The sequence below is a fragment of the Gracilinanus agilis genome, chromosome 3, assembly GCF_016433145.1.
Source record: "Gracilinanus agilis isolate LMUSP501 chromosome 3, AgileGrace, whole genome shotgun sequence".
NCBI classification, from domain to species: Eukaryota; Metazoa; Chordata; class Mammalia; order Didelphimorphia; family Didelphidae; genus Gracilinanus; species Gracilinanus agilis.
Genome location: NC_058132.1, coordinates 568499557 through 568512127, shown reverse-complemented (window position 1 = coordinate 568512127; position 12571 = coordinate 568499557). Strand labels below are relative to the sequence as shown.

General features: G+C 34.1%; 1 pseudogene; it reads left to right on the top strand.

Moving 5' to 3' along the window:
* The first annotated feature begins 5934 nt into the window (after positions 1 to 5934).
* Positions 5935 to 7507, top strand: LOC123241855 (annotated as a pseudogene).
* Positions 7508 to 12571: the final 5064 nt, after the last annotated feature.

The window sequence follows — 12571 nt, the reverse complement described above, 5'->3', positions numbered from 1 at the left end:
AATGACCTCAGCAACCTAGTGTTTAGTAAATCCAGAGAGCCAAGATTTTGGAATAAGAAGCCAGGTTTTAACAAAAACATACTGGGAAAATTAGAAAACGGTATGGCAGAATGTAGGTATAGACCAATATTTCACATCTTATACCAAGATAAGGTCAAATTTGATATATGACATAGATATAAAGAATGATAATATTATTAAATTAGGGGAAGATAGAATAATTTACCTGGAAGATATTTGGAGTAGAGAAGAGTTTATGACCAAACAAGAGATAGTTTTATAAGATGTAAAATGAACAATCATGATTATGTTAAATTAAAAACCTTTTGTACAAAGTTAATGTAACCAAGATTAGAAGGGAAACAACAGTCTGAAGAAAATTTTTATAATCAATTTCTCTGAGAAAGGTCTAATTTCTCAAGTTTATAAAGAACTAAGTCAAATTCATAAGAATATAAGCTATTTTTCAATTGTCAAATGGTCAAGGACATGAACAAACAATTTTAAGATAAAGAAATCAAAGCTATAAATAATCATATAAAATATTCTAAATCATCCTTGATTAGAGAAATGCAGATTAAAACAATACTGAGGTTACACATTATACCTATCAGATTGCCTAAATGGCAGTAAAGGAAAGTGCTAAATTTTGGAGGGGATGTGGCAAAGTTTTTACACTAGGATCAACTTTTGAGTGGTGGAGTGAAGATGAAGGAATAAACTATAATAGCTCCATTTCACCATAAGAATCCTCTCTGAACAAGATTAAAATATTGCCACAAAATGAATACAGGAATGAAATAATCAACAAGGAGATAGAGGTAAACAAATTTCAAGAAGAGAAAAACACTAAAGGTAAGCAGAGATCATGTGGGGATTTGGGTTGAGAAGAAATCAGAGCTAGGAAAAAAAACTGTAGCAAAGAGGGAAGAGGAAGCCAAGAGCAAGCCACCCCATACCCCAACCCCAAATTAGCTATCCAGGGTTCCAAACCTAAGTCCAAATCAACATTCAGATCCTGACATCCTGCCTGGGCAAATAGTAGTACAAGCCTAACCACACCCCTTGAAATTTCAAACCTGTGAGGAAGTTGAGAGTCCCAATCCAGGGCACTCTGGGCTGAAGTTGTCTGATCTCTGTGGGCCTAGACTGAATCCAGGACTTTCTGTCTGGGCTTGGGATAATAACACAGTACAAAGTATGTGGTGGCTGATAGTACTAAGTACTGATCTTTCTGCCTAAAGCTAAGGGCAGAACTCCAAGACAAGACAATCAAGGGTATGCCTTATTAGATCATGTACACAGAAAGACCAAAAATTTAAGCATAAGCCTGGGACTAGAATTTGATCAGTCTCTGATCTGATCAAGGTCAGAGTAAGATCAAAATCTTAGAACAAGCCTTAACTCTTTAAGCCATCAGCATCTCAAGGGCCAATTTAATCAGCAGGGGAAAAGGGCTCCAAGAGCTCTCAGCTCTCAGACTCAGAAAATAAGCTGAGAATATCATCAAGCAAGGACTGAAGTTTAAGAGGCTACCTCAACTTCTAAGGAAACAGAGTCTACTTATAATTAGGAAAAATGAGCAGACAATAACAACAAAAAAAGCAAGCAACTCTAAAGAAATTTAATGAGACAAAGAACAAGGTACAAACACAAAAGGGAATAGTGAAAGGAAAGGAAACACATCCAAAGTCAAAAACAAAAACATGATTTGAGACAAATTCTGTAAGACGCAAGAAGAATTCAAAAACCAATTAAGAAAGGCAGAGGAAAAATGGAAAAGAGAGATGAAAGTGATGACAAAAGAAAGTAAAGTGATGCAAGGAGAAATCAGCCAATTGAAAAAGAAGCCAAAACTGACAGAAGAAAATAAGTCCTTAAAATCAGAATTGACCATCTGGAACTAATGATTTCATGAGAAATCAAAAAACAATAAAGTAGAATCAAAGGAATGAAAAAATAGAGGAAAACATGAAATATCTTATTGAAAATACAACTGATTTAGAATATAGATCTAGGAGGGACAATCTGAGAATTATTGGATTACCTGAAAACCATGATAAAGAAAAAACTTTGGATATCTTATTACAAGAAATTTTCAAACATAACTGCCCAGAGATCGTGGAACAATAATATAAAATTGAAATTGAAAGAATTCACAGATGGTCTCCAGAAAGAAATTCTCAATTGACAACTTCTAGGAATATAATAGCTAAATTTAAGAGCTATCAAGCCAAGGAAAAAACTACTTCAAACAGTCAGAAAGAAACAATTTAAATATCATTGAGCTACAATCAGGATCAGAAAGGACCTAGAAGCTTCTACATTAAAGGCTAGAATGGCATGGAACATGATATTTAGGAAGGCAAAAATTGGGTTTACAAAGCAGAATCACCTGTCCCTCAAAACTGAGTATATTATGTCAGGGGGAAAATGGTCATTCAATAAGATATAATATTTCCAAGCATTCCTGAAGAATAAGTCAAAGCTAAACAAAAAATTTGAAGTCCAAATACGAGTCACGAGAGAAACTCCAAAAGGCAAATAAGGAGGAGAAAATTTAAGGGACTAATTAAGGTTAAAATATTTAAATGTCTACATGGAAAGAGGTGTTCTGTAATTTTCAAAAATCATTCTTAATAGTAGAGAAGAGGGAAGGAATTTACACAGAAAGGGGGTGGAGACATAAGCTGATTATGAAGATATGATGTATATAATGATATATGATGAAATGATGAGCAAGTAAATGTGATGATATGGAAAGATTCTTTATATGATATGTATGCATAGGAACAATATGCCAAAAAAACCAAATAAGCACTGAAAGAAAAGGATGCATTGAAAGAAAATGGATGGGAGAGATAGAATAGTGCAAATGATATAATATAAAGAGGTGGGAAAAACCATTATAGATAGGAGTGGTGATGGGCAATGCTGAATCTTTATTCTCATTTTAATTGGGTAAGAGGTGGAAAAACAAGTATATTCAGCAGGGTAAAGAATTCTATCTTACTTACTCAGTGGGATATAGAATTCTATCTTACCCCACACAGAGGTAGAAGGGAAATAAGACAAGGGAAGAAGGAATTATTTGGAGGAATGGGGGATTGGGGGGTGACTAAAAGGCAAAATATTTCTCAGGATGAAAAGATAGAAAACAGAGTTGGATCTAAAGGGGATAATAGGATAAAGATGTACATTTTAAAATTAACATTAAATAACTAAATATTATATTTTAATAAAGTTTTAATAATAACTACAGTAAGAGACCTAGGTATTCAGCCCACTCACCAGAGTAAAAGAGGCAGCATGAGGTGGAGCCTCAGAACTTATAGAAATGTGACCACACAAATGTAAATGAAAGGAAAAGTATTCTAGATAATACAGAAAAGAACTCTGGACAATGCAGTCTTTAGGGGTTCAAGATTTTCCTACTCTACAAAGGGCAATACACAAGAAGTAATCATAACACTAAATGTGAATGAAATGAACTCACCCATTAAAAGGAAGTGGATAACAGAATGTATTAAAAAACCAGAATCCTACTATATGTTGTTTAGAAGAAACATATTTGAGGCAGAGTGATGCATATAGATTCAAGGTAAAAGATTAGAACAGATTTTATTATGCATCATCTAAAGTAAAAAAAGTAGGATTAGCAATCATGATAACAGAAAAGCCAAAGTAAGAATTCATTTGATTAAAAGAGATAAGAAAGGAAATAACATTTTCCTTAAAGATACTCTAAACAATGAAATAATATCAATACTGAACAATTACACACCAAATGGTATAACTTCTAGATTTCTAAAAGAGAATTTAAAGAAGCTTAAGGAGGAAATATATAGTAAGACCAAAGTAGTGGGGGATCTCAACCTTCTCCTTTCATAAGTAGATAAATCAGACCAAAAAATAAATTAGAAAGAAGTAAGGGAAGTAAATGAAATATTAGAAAAATTAGACTTAATAGATATCTGGAGAAAATTAAACAGGGATTAAAAGGAATATATTTTCTCGTCAGTAATACATGGTACATAAACAAAGTTCAAACCTGTAGCAGGGCATAGAAATTTTGCAAACAAATGGAGAAAAGCATAAATAAAAAATGCATTTTTCAGATCATAATGTGGTAAAAGTTATAATTAACAAGGGTCTATGAAAAGACAAATTTAAAATTAATTCATTAACTAAATAATTCAATTCTTCAAAACTGCTGGGTCAAAAGAGAAATCATACAAACAATTATGGACTTCATGAAAGAGAATGACAACGAGGATACAACATATCAAAACATATGGGAAATAGCCAAAGCAGTGTTCAGAGGGAAAATATATCCCTGAATGCCTATAGCAACAAAATAGAAAGGGAGGAGTTCAATGAATTGTGTTTGCAATAAAAAAATTAGAAAAAGAATGAATTAAACATCTCCAAATAAAACTAAATGGGAAATCCTGAAAATGAAAGAAGAAATTAATAAAAATGAAAGTAAAAGAACTATTGAGGTAATAAATAAGAAAAGGAGATGGTACTTTGAAAAAACAAATAAAATAAAGTGAGGTTAATCTAATTTTAAAAAATAGAAAGAAAAGAATGCAATTGACAGTATCAAAGATGAAAAGGGTTATCTCACCTCTAATGAAGAGGAATTTATGGTAATTATTAAGAACTATTTTTTCCAATTATATGGCAACAAATATGACAATCTAGGTGAAATGGGTGAATATTTACAAAAATAAGAATTGCCTGGATTAACAAAAGAGGAAATAAAATACTTAAGTAGTCCCATCTCAGAAAAAGAAATTGAACAAGTAATCAAGGAACTTACTAAGAAAAAATCACCAGGATGAGATGGATTAAAAATGAATTCTATCAAACATTTAAAGAACAACATCCCAATTCTTTACAAATTATTTGACAAAATAAGCAAAGAAAGAGCCTTAGCAAATTCTTTCTATCACATAAATATGGTGTTGATTCAAAAGGCAGTGAGACCAAAAATAGAGAAAGAAAACTACAGACCAATCTCCTTAATGAACATAGATGCAAAACTTTTAAATATGATACTAGCAAAAAGACTTCAGCAAGTTATTGTGAGGATTATTCATTATGGTCAAGTGGGATTTATACCAGAAATGCAAAGGATGGTTTCATTTTAGGAAAACCATCTGCATAACTGACAATATCAATAATCAAACCAACAGATATCAAATCATTATTTCAATAGATGCAGAAAAAGTCTTTGGACAAAATACAACAACCATTACTATTGAAAACACAAGAAAGTACAGGAGTAGAAGGGCCCTTTCTCAAAATAATAAACAGTACATATGTTAAATTATCAATAAATATAATCTATAATGGAGACAAGTTAAAAAGCTTCCAAATAAGATCAGTAGTGCAGCAAGGATGCTAATTATCACCTCTATTATTTAATATTATATTAGAAATGATAGTGGTAGCAAGAAGAGAAGAAAAATAAATTGAAGGTAATAAATAGGTAATGATGAAAGTAAAATATCACCCTTTACAGATGATAGATATGGTGGTCTACTTAAAGAATCTCAGAAAATCAAAAAATGTCTACTGGAAATAATTAACAACTTTAGCAAAGTTGCAGGGTACAAATAAACACACATAATTGTATTTCTATATATTTCCAACCCAACTCATCATTTAGGAATCTATCTACTGAGACAAACATAGAAATCATACAATTACAACTACAAAACATTTTTCACACAATTAAAACTGGATCTAAATAATTTAAAAAAACATTCTTACTCATAGGTAGGATGAGTTATTATAATAAAAATGATAATCCTACCCAAATTAATTAGTTTATTCACTGCCATATCTATGAAACTGAGGAAAAACCTTTTTTATAGACTTAGAAAAAATATAAGAAAGTTCTTCAGGAAAAACAAAATATCATGAATGACTTCTATACCCTGGGGAAAGTATAGCAATGAGAATCTGGATCTGGCTTGAGCCAAGGAAGTCCTGGAGGAAGATCATTATGGCATGGAGGATGTTAGGAAGTGCATTTTGGAATTTATTGCTGTGAGCCAACTCTGAGGATGAACACAAGGGAAGATCCTTTGTTTCTATGGCCCTCCAGGAGTGGGCAAGACGAGCGTTGCTCGCTCCATTGCAAGAGCTTTGAATAGAGAATATTTTTCGTTCAGCATTGGAGGCATGACTGATGTGGCAGAAATCAAGGGACACAGGAGGACATACGTTGGGGCCATGCCAGGGAAAATCATCCAGTGTCTGAAAAAGACCAAGACGGAAAACCCCCTAATCTAATTGATGAGGTGGATTAGATTGGACGGGGCTACCAGGGAGACCCCTCTTCTGCATTACTTGAACTTCTAGACCAGAGCAAAACTCCAAGTTCCTGGACCACTACCTGGATGTCCCAGTGGATCTATCTAAGGTTCTATTCATCTGCACAGCCAATGTTACAGAAACCATCCCTGAGCCCCTGAGAGATAGAATGGAGACGATCAACGTTTCTGGCTATGTGGCCCAGGAGAAACTCGCCATTGCAGGGTGTTATCTGGTCCCTCAGGCCTGAGTCCTATGTGGTCTGGATGAAAGCAAGACCAAAATCTCATCAGATATATTGACCTTTCTTATCAAGCAGTATTGTTGGGAGAGTGGTGTCCAAAATCTCCAGAAGCAGGTGGAGAAGGTATTAAGAAAATCTGCCTATAAGATAGTCAGTGGGGAGATGGAGTCTGTGGAAGTAACACCTGAGAACCTACAGGACTTTGTAGGGAAGCCCATCTTCACTGTGGAGCACATGTATGATGTAACCCCACCAGGCGTGGTCATGGGTCTGGCATGGACAGTCATGGGAGGCTCTACTTTGTTCATTGAGACCTCGCCGAGGTGCCCCAAGGATAAAGAAAACAAAGATGGGAGCCTGGAGGTGACAGGTCATCTGGGGGATGTCATGAAGGAAAGTGCCAAGATTGCATACACGTTTGCTTGGGCATTCTTAATGAATAAGGACCCATCCAATGATTTCCTGGTGACTTCACACATCCACCTTCATGTGCCTGAGGCTGCAACCCCCAAAGATGGCCCAAGTGCAGGCTGTACCATTGTCATGGTACTATTTTCCTTAGCCATGAACCAACCTGCACGGCAGAATGTGGCCATGACAGGGGAGGTGTCCCTCACTGGCAAGATCCTTCCTATGGGAGGAATTAGGGAGAAGACCATTGCAGGCAAAAGAGTAGGAGTCACCTGTGTCATCCTCCCTGCAGAGAACAAGAAGGACTATTATGACCTTGCAACTTTCATCACTGAAGGGCTAGAAGTACACTTTGTGGAGCACTACAATGAGATCTTTGACATAGTCTTTCCCCAGGAGCAAACTGTGGAGGAACTGTGGAACGATGAATTTTCAGAGGCCCTGGGGTCAGGGGGCTTCAGCCAAATTCCAAAGGTTGGTGGTGTGGGGGTAGGGAATGTGGACAAAAACTTCAAGGATCAGTAATGCTGCTAGGCTGCTGAAGAAATCCATTGATGATGGTTTGATAGATATAAAGAGAGCAACTTAGAGAAGTCCTATTATGCTTGAAAATGTATTTAATTATGATTAAAAAAACATACATTTCCACAAAAAAACATTCTTGCTCATAGGTAGGATGAGCTATTAAAATAAAAATGACAATCCTACCCAAATTAATTAATTTATTCACTGCCATACCTATGAAACTGAGAAAAAACCTTTTTTATAGACTTAGAAAAAATATAAGAAAGTTCTTCAGGAAAAAATATATCATGAATATCAAGGGAAACAATTTTAAAAAAGTGAAGGATGGAGACCTAGCAGTATCAGATCTTAAACTATATTATAAACCAGTGGTCATCAAAACAATATGGCACTGGCTAAGAGACAGAAGGGTAGATCAATGGAAAAGACTAAGGCATCAATTAGTGTTCGACAAACTCAAATATCCCAGCTTTTTGGACAAGAACCCACTCTGATAAAAAACTGCTGGGAAAATTGGAAAACTATATGGGAAAACTCACATCTAGATTAAGATCTCACACTCTGTATGAAGATAAATTCAAAATGGGTAAATGACTTAAATGTAGGGAATAAAGTAAGGAATAAATTGGGTGAACATAGAATAGTATACCTGTCAGATCTGTGGGAAAGAAAGAAATTGTAGACTTTGCAAGAGATAGAGAACATTACAAAATATAAAATCAATGATTTTGATTGCATCAAATTAAGAAGGTTTTGTACAAACAAAACCAATGGAACCAAAATTAGAAGGAAATCAAGAAACTGGGGGAAATCTTTATAACAAAACTCATTGCAAAAAAGGTTAATTTCCAAAATATGTAAGGAAGTAAGTCAAATTAAAAAAAATCAAGTCATTCCCAATCAACAATAGGCCAAAGGATATGAATTGGCTCTTTTTAGGTGAAGAAATCTAAACTATAGATAATCACAAGAAAAAGTGTTCTAAATCCCTCCTGATTAGAGAAATGCAAATTAAAAAAAACCAAACTCTGAGTTATCACTTTATACCTAGTAGATTGGCCATCGTGGTAACAAAGGAAAGTCATAAATGTTACAGGGGATGTGGCAAAATTGGGACACTAATACACTGCTGGTGGAATTGTGAATTAATCCAACTATTCTGGAGGGAAATTTGGTATTACGCATAAAGGGCTGTAAAAGAATGCTTGCTCTTTGATCCAGCCATACTACTGCTTGGTTTTTACACCAAAAATAATGAAGAAAAATACTTCTACAAATATATGTATAGCCACACTCTTTGTGGTGGCAAAAAAGGAAAATAAGTGGGTATCCATCAATTGTGGAACGGCTGAACAAATTGTAGTATCTGATGGTGATGGTATACTATTTTGCTGAAAGGAATAATAAACTGGAAGATTTCTATGTGAACTATATGAACTATGTGAGACTTCCAGGAATTGATGCAGTGAAAGAAGCAGAACCAAGAGAACATTGTACAAAGAGGCTGATATATTGTGGCACAATCAAATGTAATAGACTTTCCTACTAGTAGCTATGCAATGTTCCAGGACAACACAAAGGAACTTATGGAAAAGAAGGCTATCCACCTCCAGAGAAAGAATGTTGGGAGTAGAAATGGAGAAGAAAAACATATAATCTATCACTTGGTTTGATAGGAATATGATTGGGATATTGGCATTCAAAGATCACTCTATTGCAAATATGAATAATTTTTAAATAGGCTTTGAACAATGATACATGTACAACCAAGTGGAATTACTTGTCAGTTCCAGGGTTAGGGGGGAAAGAGGAGTAGGAAAAATCATGAATCAAGTAACCATTGAAAATTATCCTAAATAAATAATATCAAAAATAATTTGGACATGAATGCATTGTTGTGGAGTTATGAATTGATCCATTAATTCTGAAAAGCAATTTGGGACTATGCCCAAAAGGGTTATAAAACTACATATTCTTTGTTCTGATAATACCACCACTAGGTCTGTATCCCAAAGAGAAATTAAAAAAGGGGAAAGGACCCTCTTGTCCAGAAATATTTATAACAGCTCTCTTTGTAGTGACAAAGAATTAGAAATTGAGGGGATATCCATCAATTGGGGAATGGTTGAACAAATCATAGTACATGTTTTTCAATAAAGCTAGAAAACCGTATAAGAACCAATGCACATCAAAATATTTAAGATGCACAATGAGACATATATCTTTGGGAAATTTTTACTTAACTACACGTATTTTTTATTAATTTGCATTTGCTTATTTTTGCTGTTTTTTTTTTAATATGGAACACAAAAGGGAGAAAATGTCTAGTAACTGAATTAAAATAAGTGTGAAGAATGACTAAATGGTTTTTGATGTCCTTTCTAGTTCAATATTAATACTATAATTTTCACTAATACATGATATTCAGGTTTTTGTTTTCCTTTCAAACCTTTTCACCAGTCAACCTAATCTATCAATTATTTTGATTCATTGCTGTATTTCTGGGACCAACTGTTTTTTTTTCTTTGCCAATGTCTTTTCATGCCTTTCCAATCTATGCCTTAATTTTACTTTTCTTTATTTATATCAACTAATCATTTGCTGTAGGCTATGAATATTTTTAATTCATGGATTCACAATGACATTCTACTAAGGGCTTTTGAAATTTTTGTTTGGAGAGTTGGTCTCTAGTCCCTGCCCAAATTTAACTCAGTTCAGCTCAACAAACATTTGCTAAGCTACTGGCTATATGCAAACTACTGTGATATATGTTGAGAATACAAAGATAAAAAATAATGGGCATTATTCTCAAGGAGCTTAAATCTTATTTCTGATATAAAATGATGTGACAAAAAGGAGAATAAGTCAAAGATAAAAAGGATAAAAGCAAGTGATATAATACATTTGAGGAGCAAATTATCACTTTCATGAAGGTAAATGACACATTTCCTGAAATAAAGATCTTCAGACTGGACCTTAAGGAAAAGAGAAAAGTTTTCAACAGGAGTGAAATAAAAAAGAAAATATTTCAGCTATGTGGAAAAGATAGAGGCAGCAGAAGGAAAGATGTGATTGAAGGAGAGTTGTCAATTTTGCTGTTCTTGCTCTATAGCATCTACTTAATGAAGCTCTGTTATTTGATTGTATAGAGGAGTAAAGGAAAATATTTCTGGAAAAGTAGATTTGTTATATATTGTTTTTAATATTACATAATGAGCTAAGACTTACATTTTATGCTATGAGTAAAAAGGAGCCTTCACATATTTTTGAGCTGATGACTAACACAAACAGGACTTTGTATAAAATGCTAAAAAGATCAATTTTATAGCTATATTATTTGTGGATTATTGACAGGATACTACAGACAAAGAGAGAATGCTTAGGAGGTGTGGAGTACCTAGAACAAGTCAGGCCCACTGAGCAAAGCAGCCATACTTCCCTGAGATTGCTGATAAGGTCCCAGTCTCTGGTATAAAGGCACTTCTGCTCTCAGCCAATGGTTGTTATTAAATCCTGAGTCTCCCCTCACTCTGAAGAACAAAAAAGTCTTTGTAATATCATGACTGAAAGTACCAAACCTGCCTTTCCCTAAGTACAAAGAATAGATTAGCTATCACTCATTCTCAACTTGCTCATGTCTGTAATAGCAACTATGGTAATGTGCTTGTAGGAAGTCATTTTCATAAACATTACACTGTGGAAAAGTAACACCCTCCAAGAATGTTGTAATATTTAGTATTCCACTCTCTATCAAAGTCTTTCTCTTTTTCATAATAAATGGAGTTCATGGAAATCATGCCTCTCTGTCTGGCCCTTGCTTTATCTCTTGATTTTTATTTTTCTCACTCCATCTCCCTCTATCACTCTACCTCCTTTCTCAATGACAGAACCTCAACATTTGTCTCAGAGTGCCCCTGAAAAGGAGGTCATTGCAAAATTTCAAAGAAGAAGTTTAAACTAAGAGGGTGGCAATAAAAAGGGGAGATAGTGATAAATGTCACTATCTTCACCCAATGTCACTATACTTCACACAATGAAAATTAAATGATTGTAGGATGCAAAAGAGAGAAAAAGAGTCAAGGATTCTCAGCTTTCCTGATTAAGTGTTTGATTGCATGTTTAGGGAGAATATATAAAAATAGAGAAATCAGGATGAGGGCTGGCTTTTTGTTTGTTTAGCAGGGACAGTCTGTTCTTTTTTTCCATTTTTTTTTAAAATTTAGAATAGTTTTCCAAAATTGCCTATTCACGTCCTTATCCATTTATCAAATGTGGAATGGCTTGATTTTTTTGTACAATTGATTTAATTCTTTATATCTTTGAATAATTAGACCTTTATCTGAGTTTTTGTTATAAAGATTTTTTCCCAATTTGTTGTTTCCCTTCTAATTTTGGTTGCATTGGTTTTGTTTTACAAAATCATTTTAATTTAATGTAATCAAAATTATTTATTTTGAATTTTGAATTTTTTTCTGACTCTTGCTTGGTTTTAAAATCTTTCCTTTCCCAAAGATCTGACAAGTATACTATTCTGTGCTCACCTAATTTACTTATGGTTTCCTTCTTTATATTCAGGTCATTCAACCATTCTGAATTTATCTTGGTTTAGGTTGTGAGATGTTGATCTAGACTCAATCTCTCCCATACTATTTTCCAATTTTCCCAGCAGTTTTTGTCAAATAGTGAGGTTTTGTCCCAAAAGCTGGGTTCTTTGGGTTTATCATAGATTGTTTTGCTGAGGTCACTTACCCCATATCAGCTCCACTGATCCTCCCTTCTGTCTCTTCACCAGTACCATATTGTTTTGATGACTATTGCTTTATAGTAAATTTAAGATCTGGTACTGCTAGGCCACCTTCCTTCACATTTTTTTCAATATTTCCTTTGATATCCTTGATCTTTTGTTCTTCCAAATGAACTTTGATATATATTTTTTTTCCAATTCAGTAAAAATGTTTCTTGGTAGTTTGATAGGAATGGCACTAGATAAGTTAATTAATTTGGGTACAATGGTCATTTTTATTATGTTAGCTCATCCTACCCATGAGCAATTAATGTTTTTCC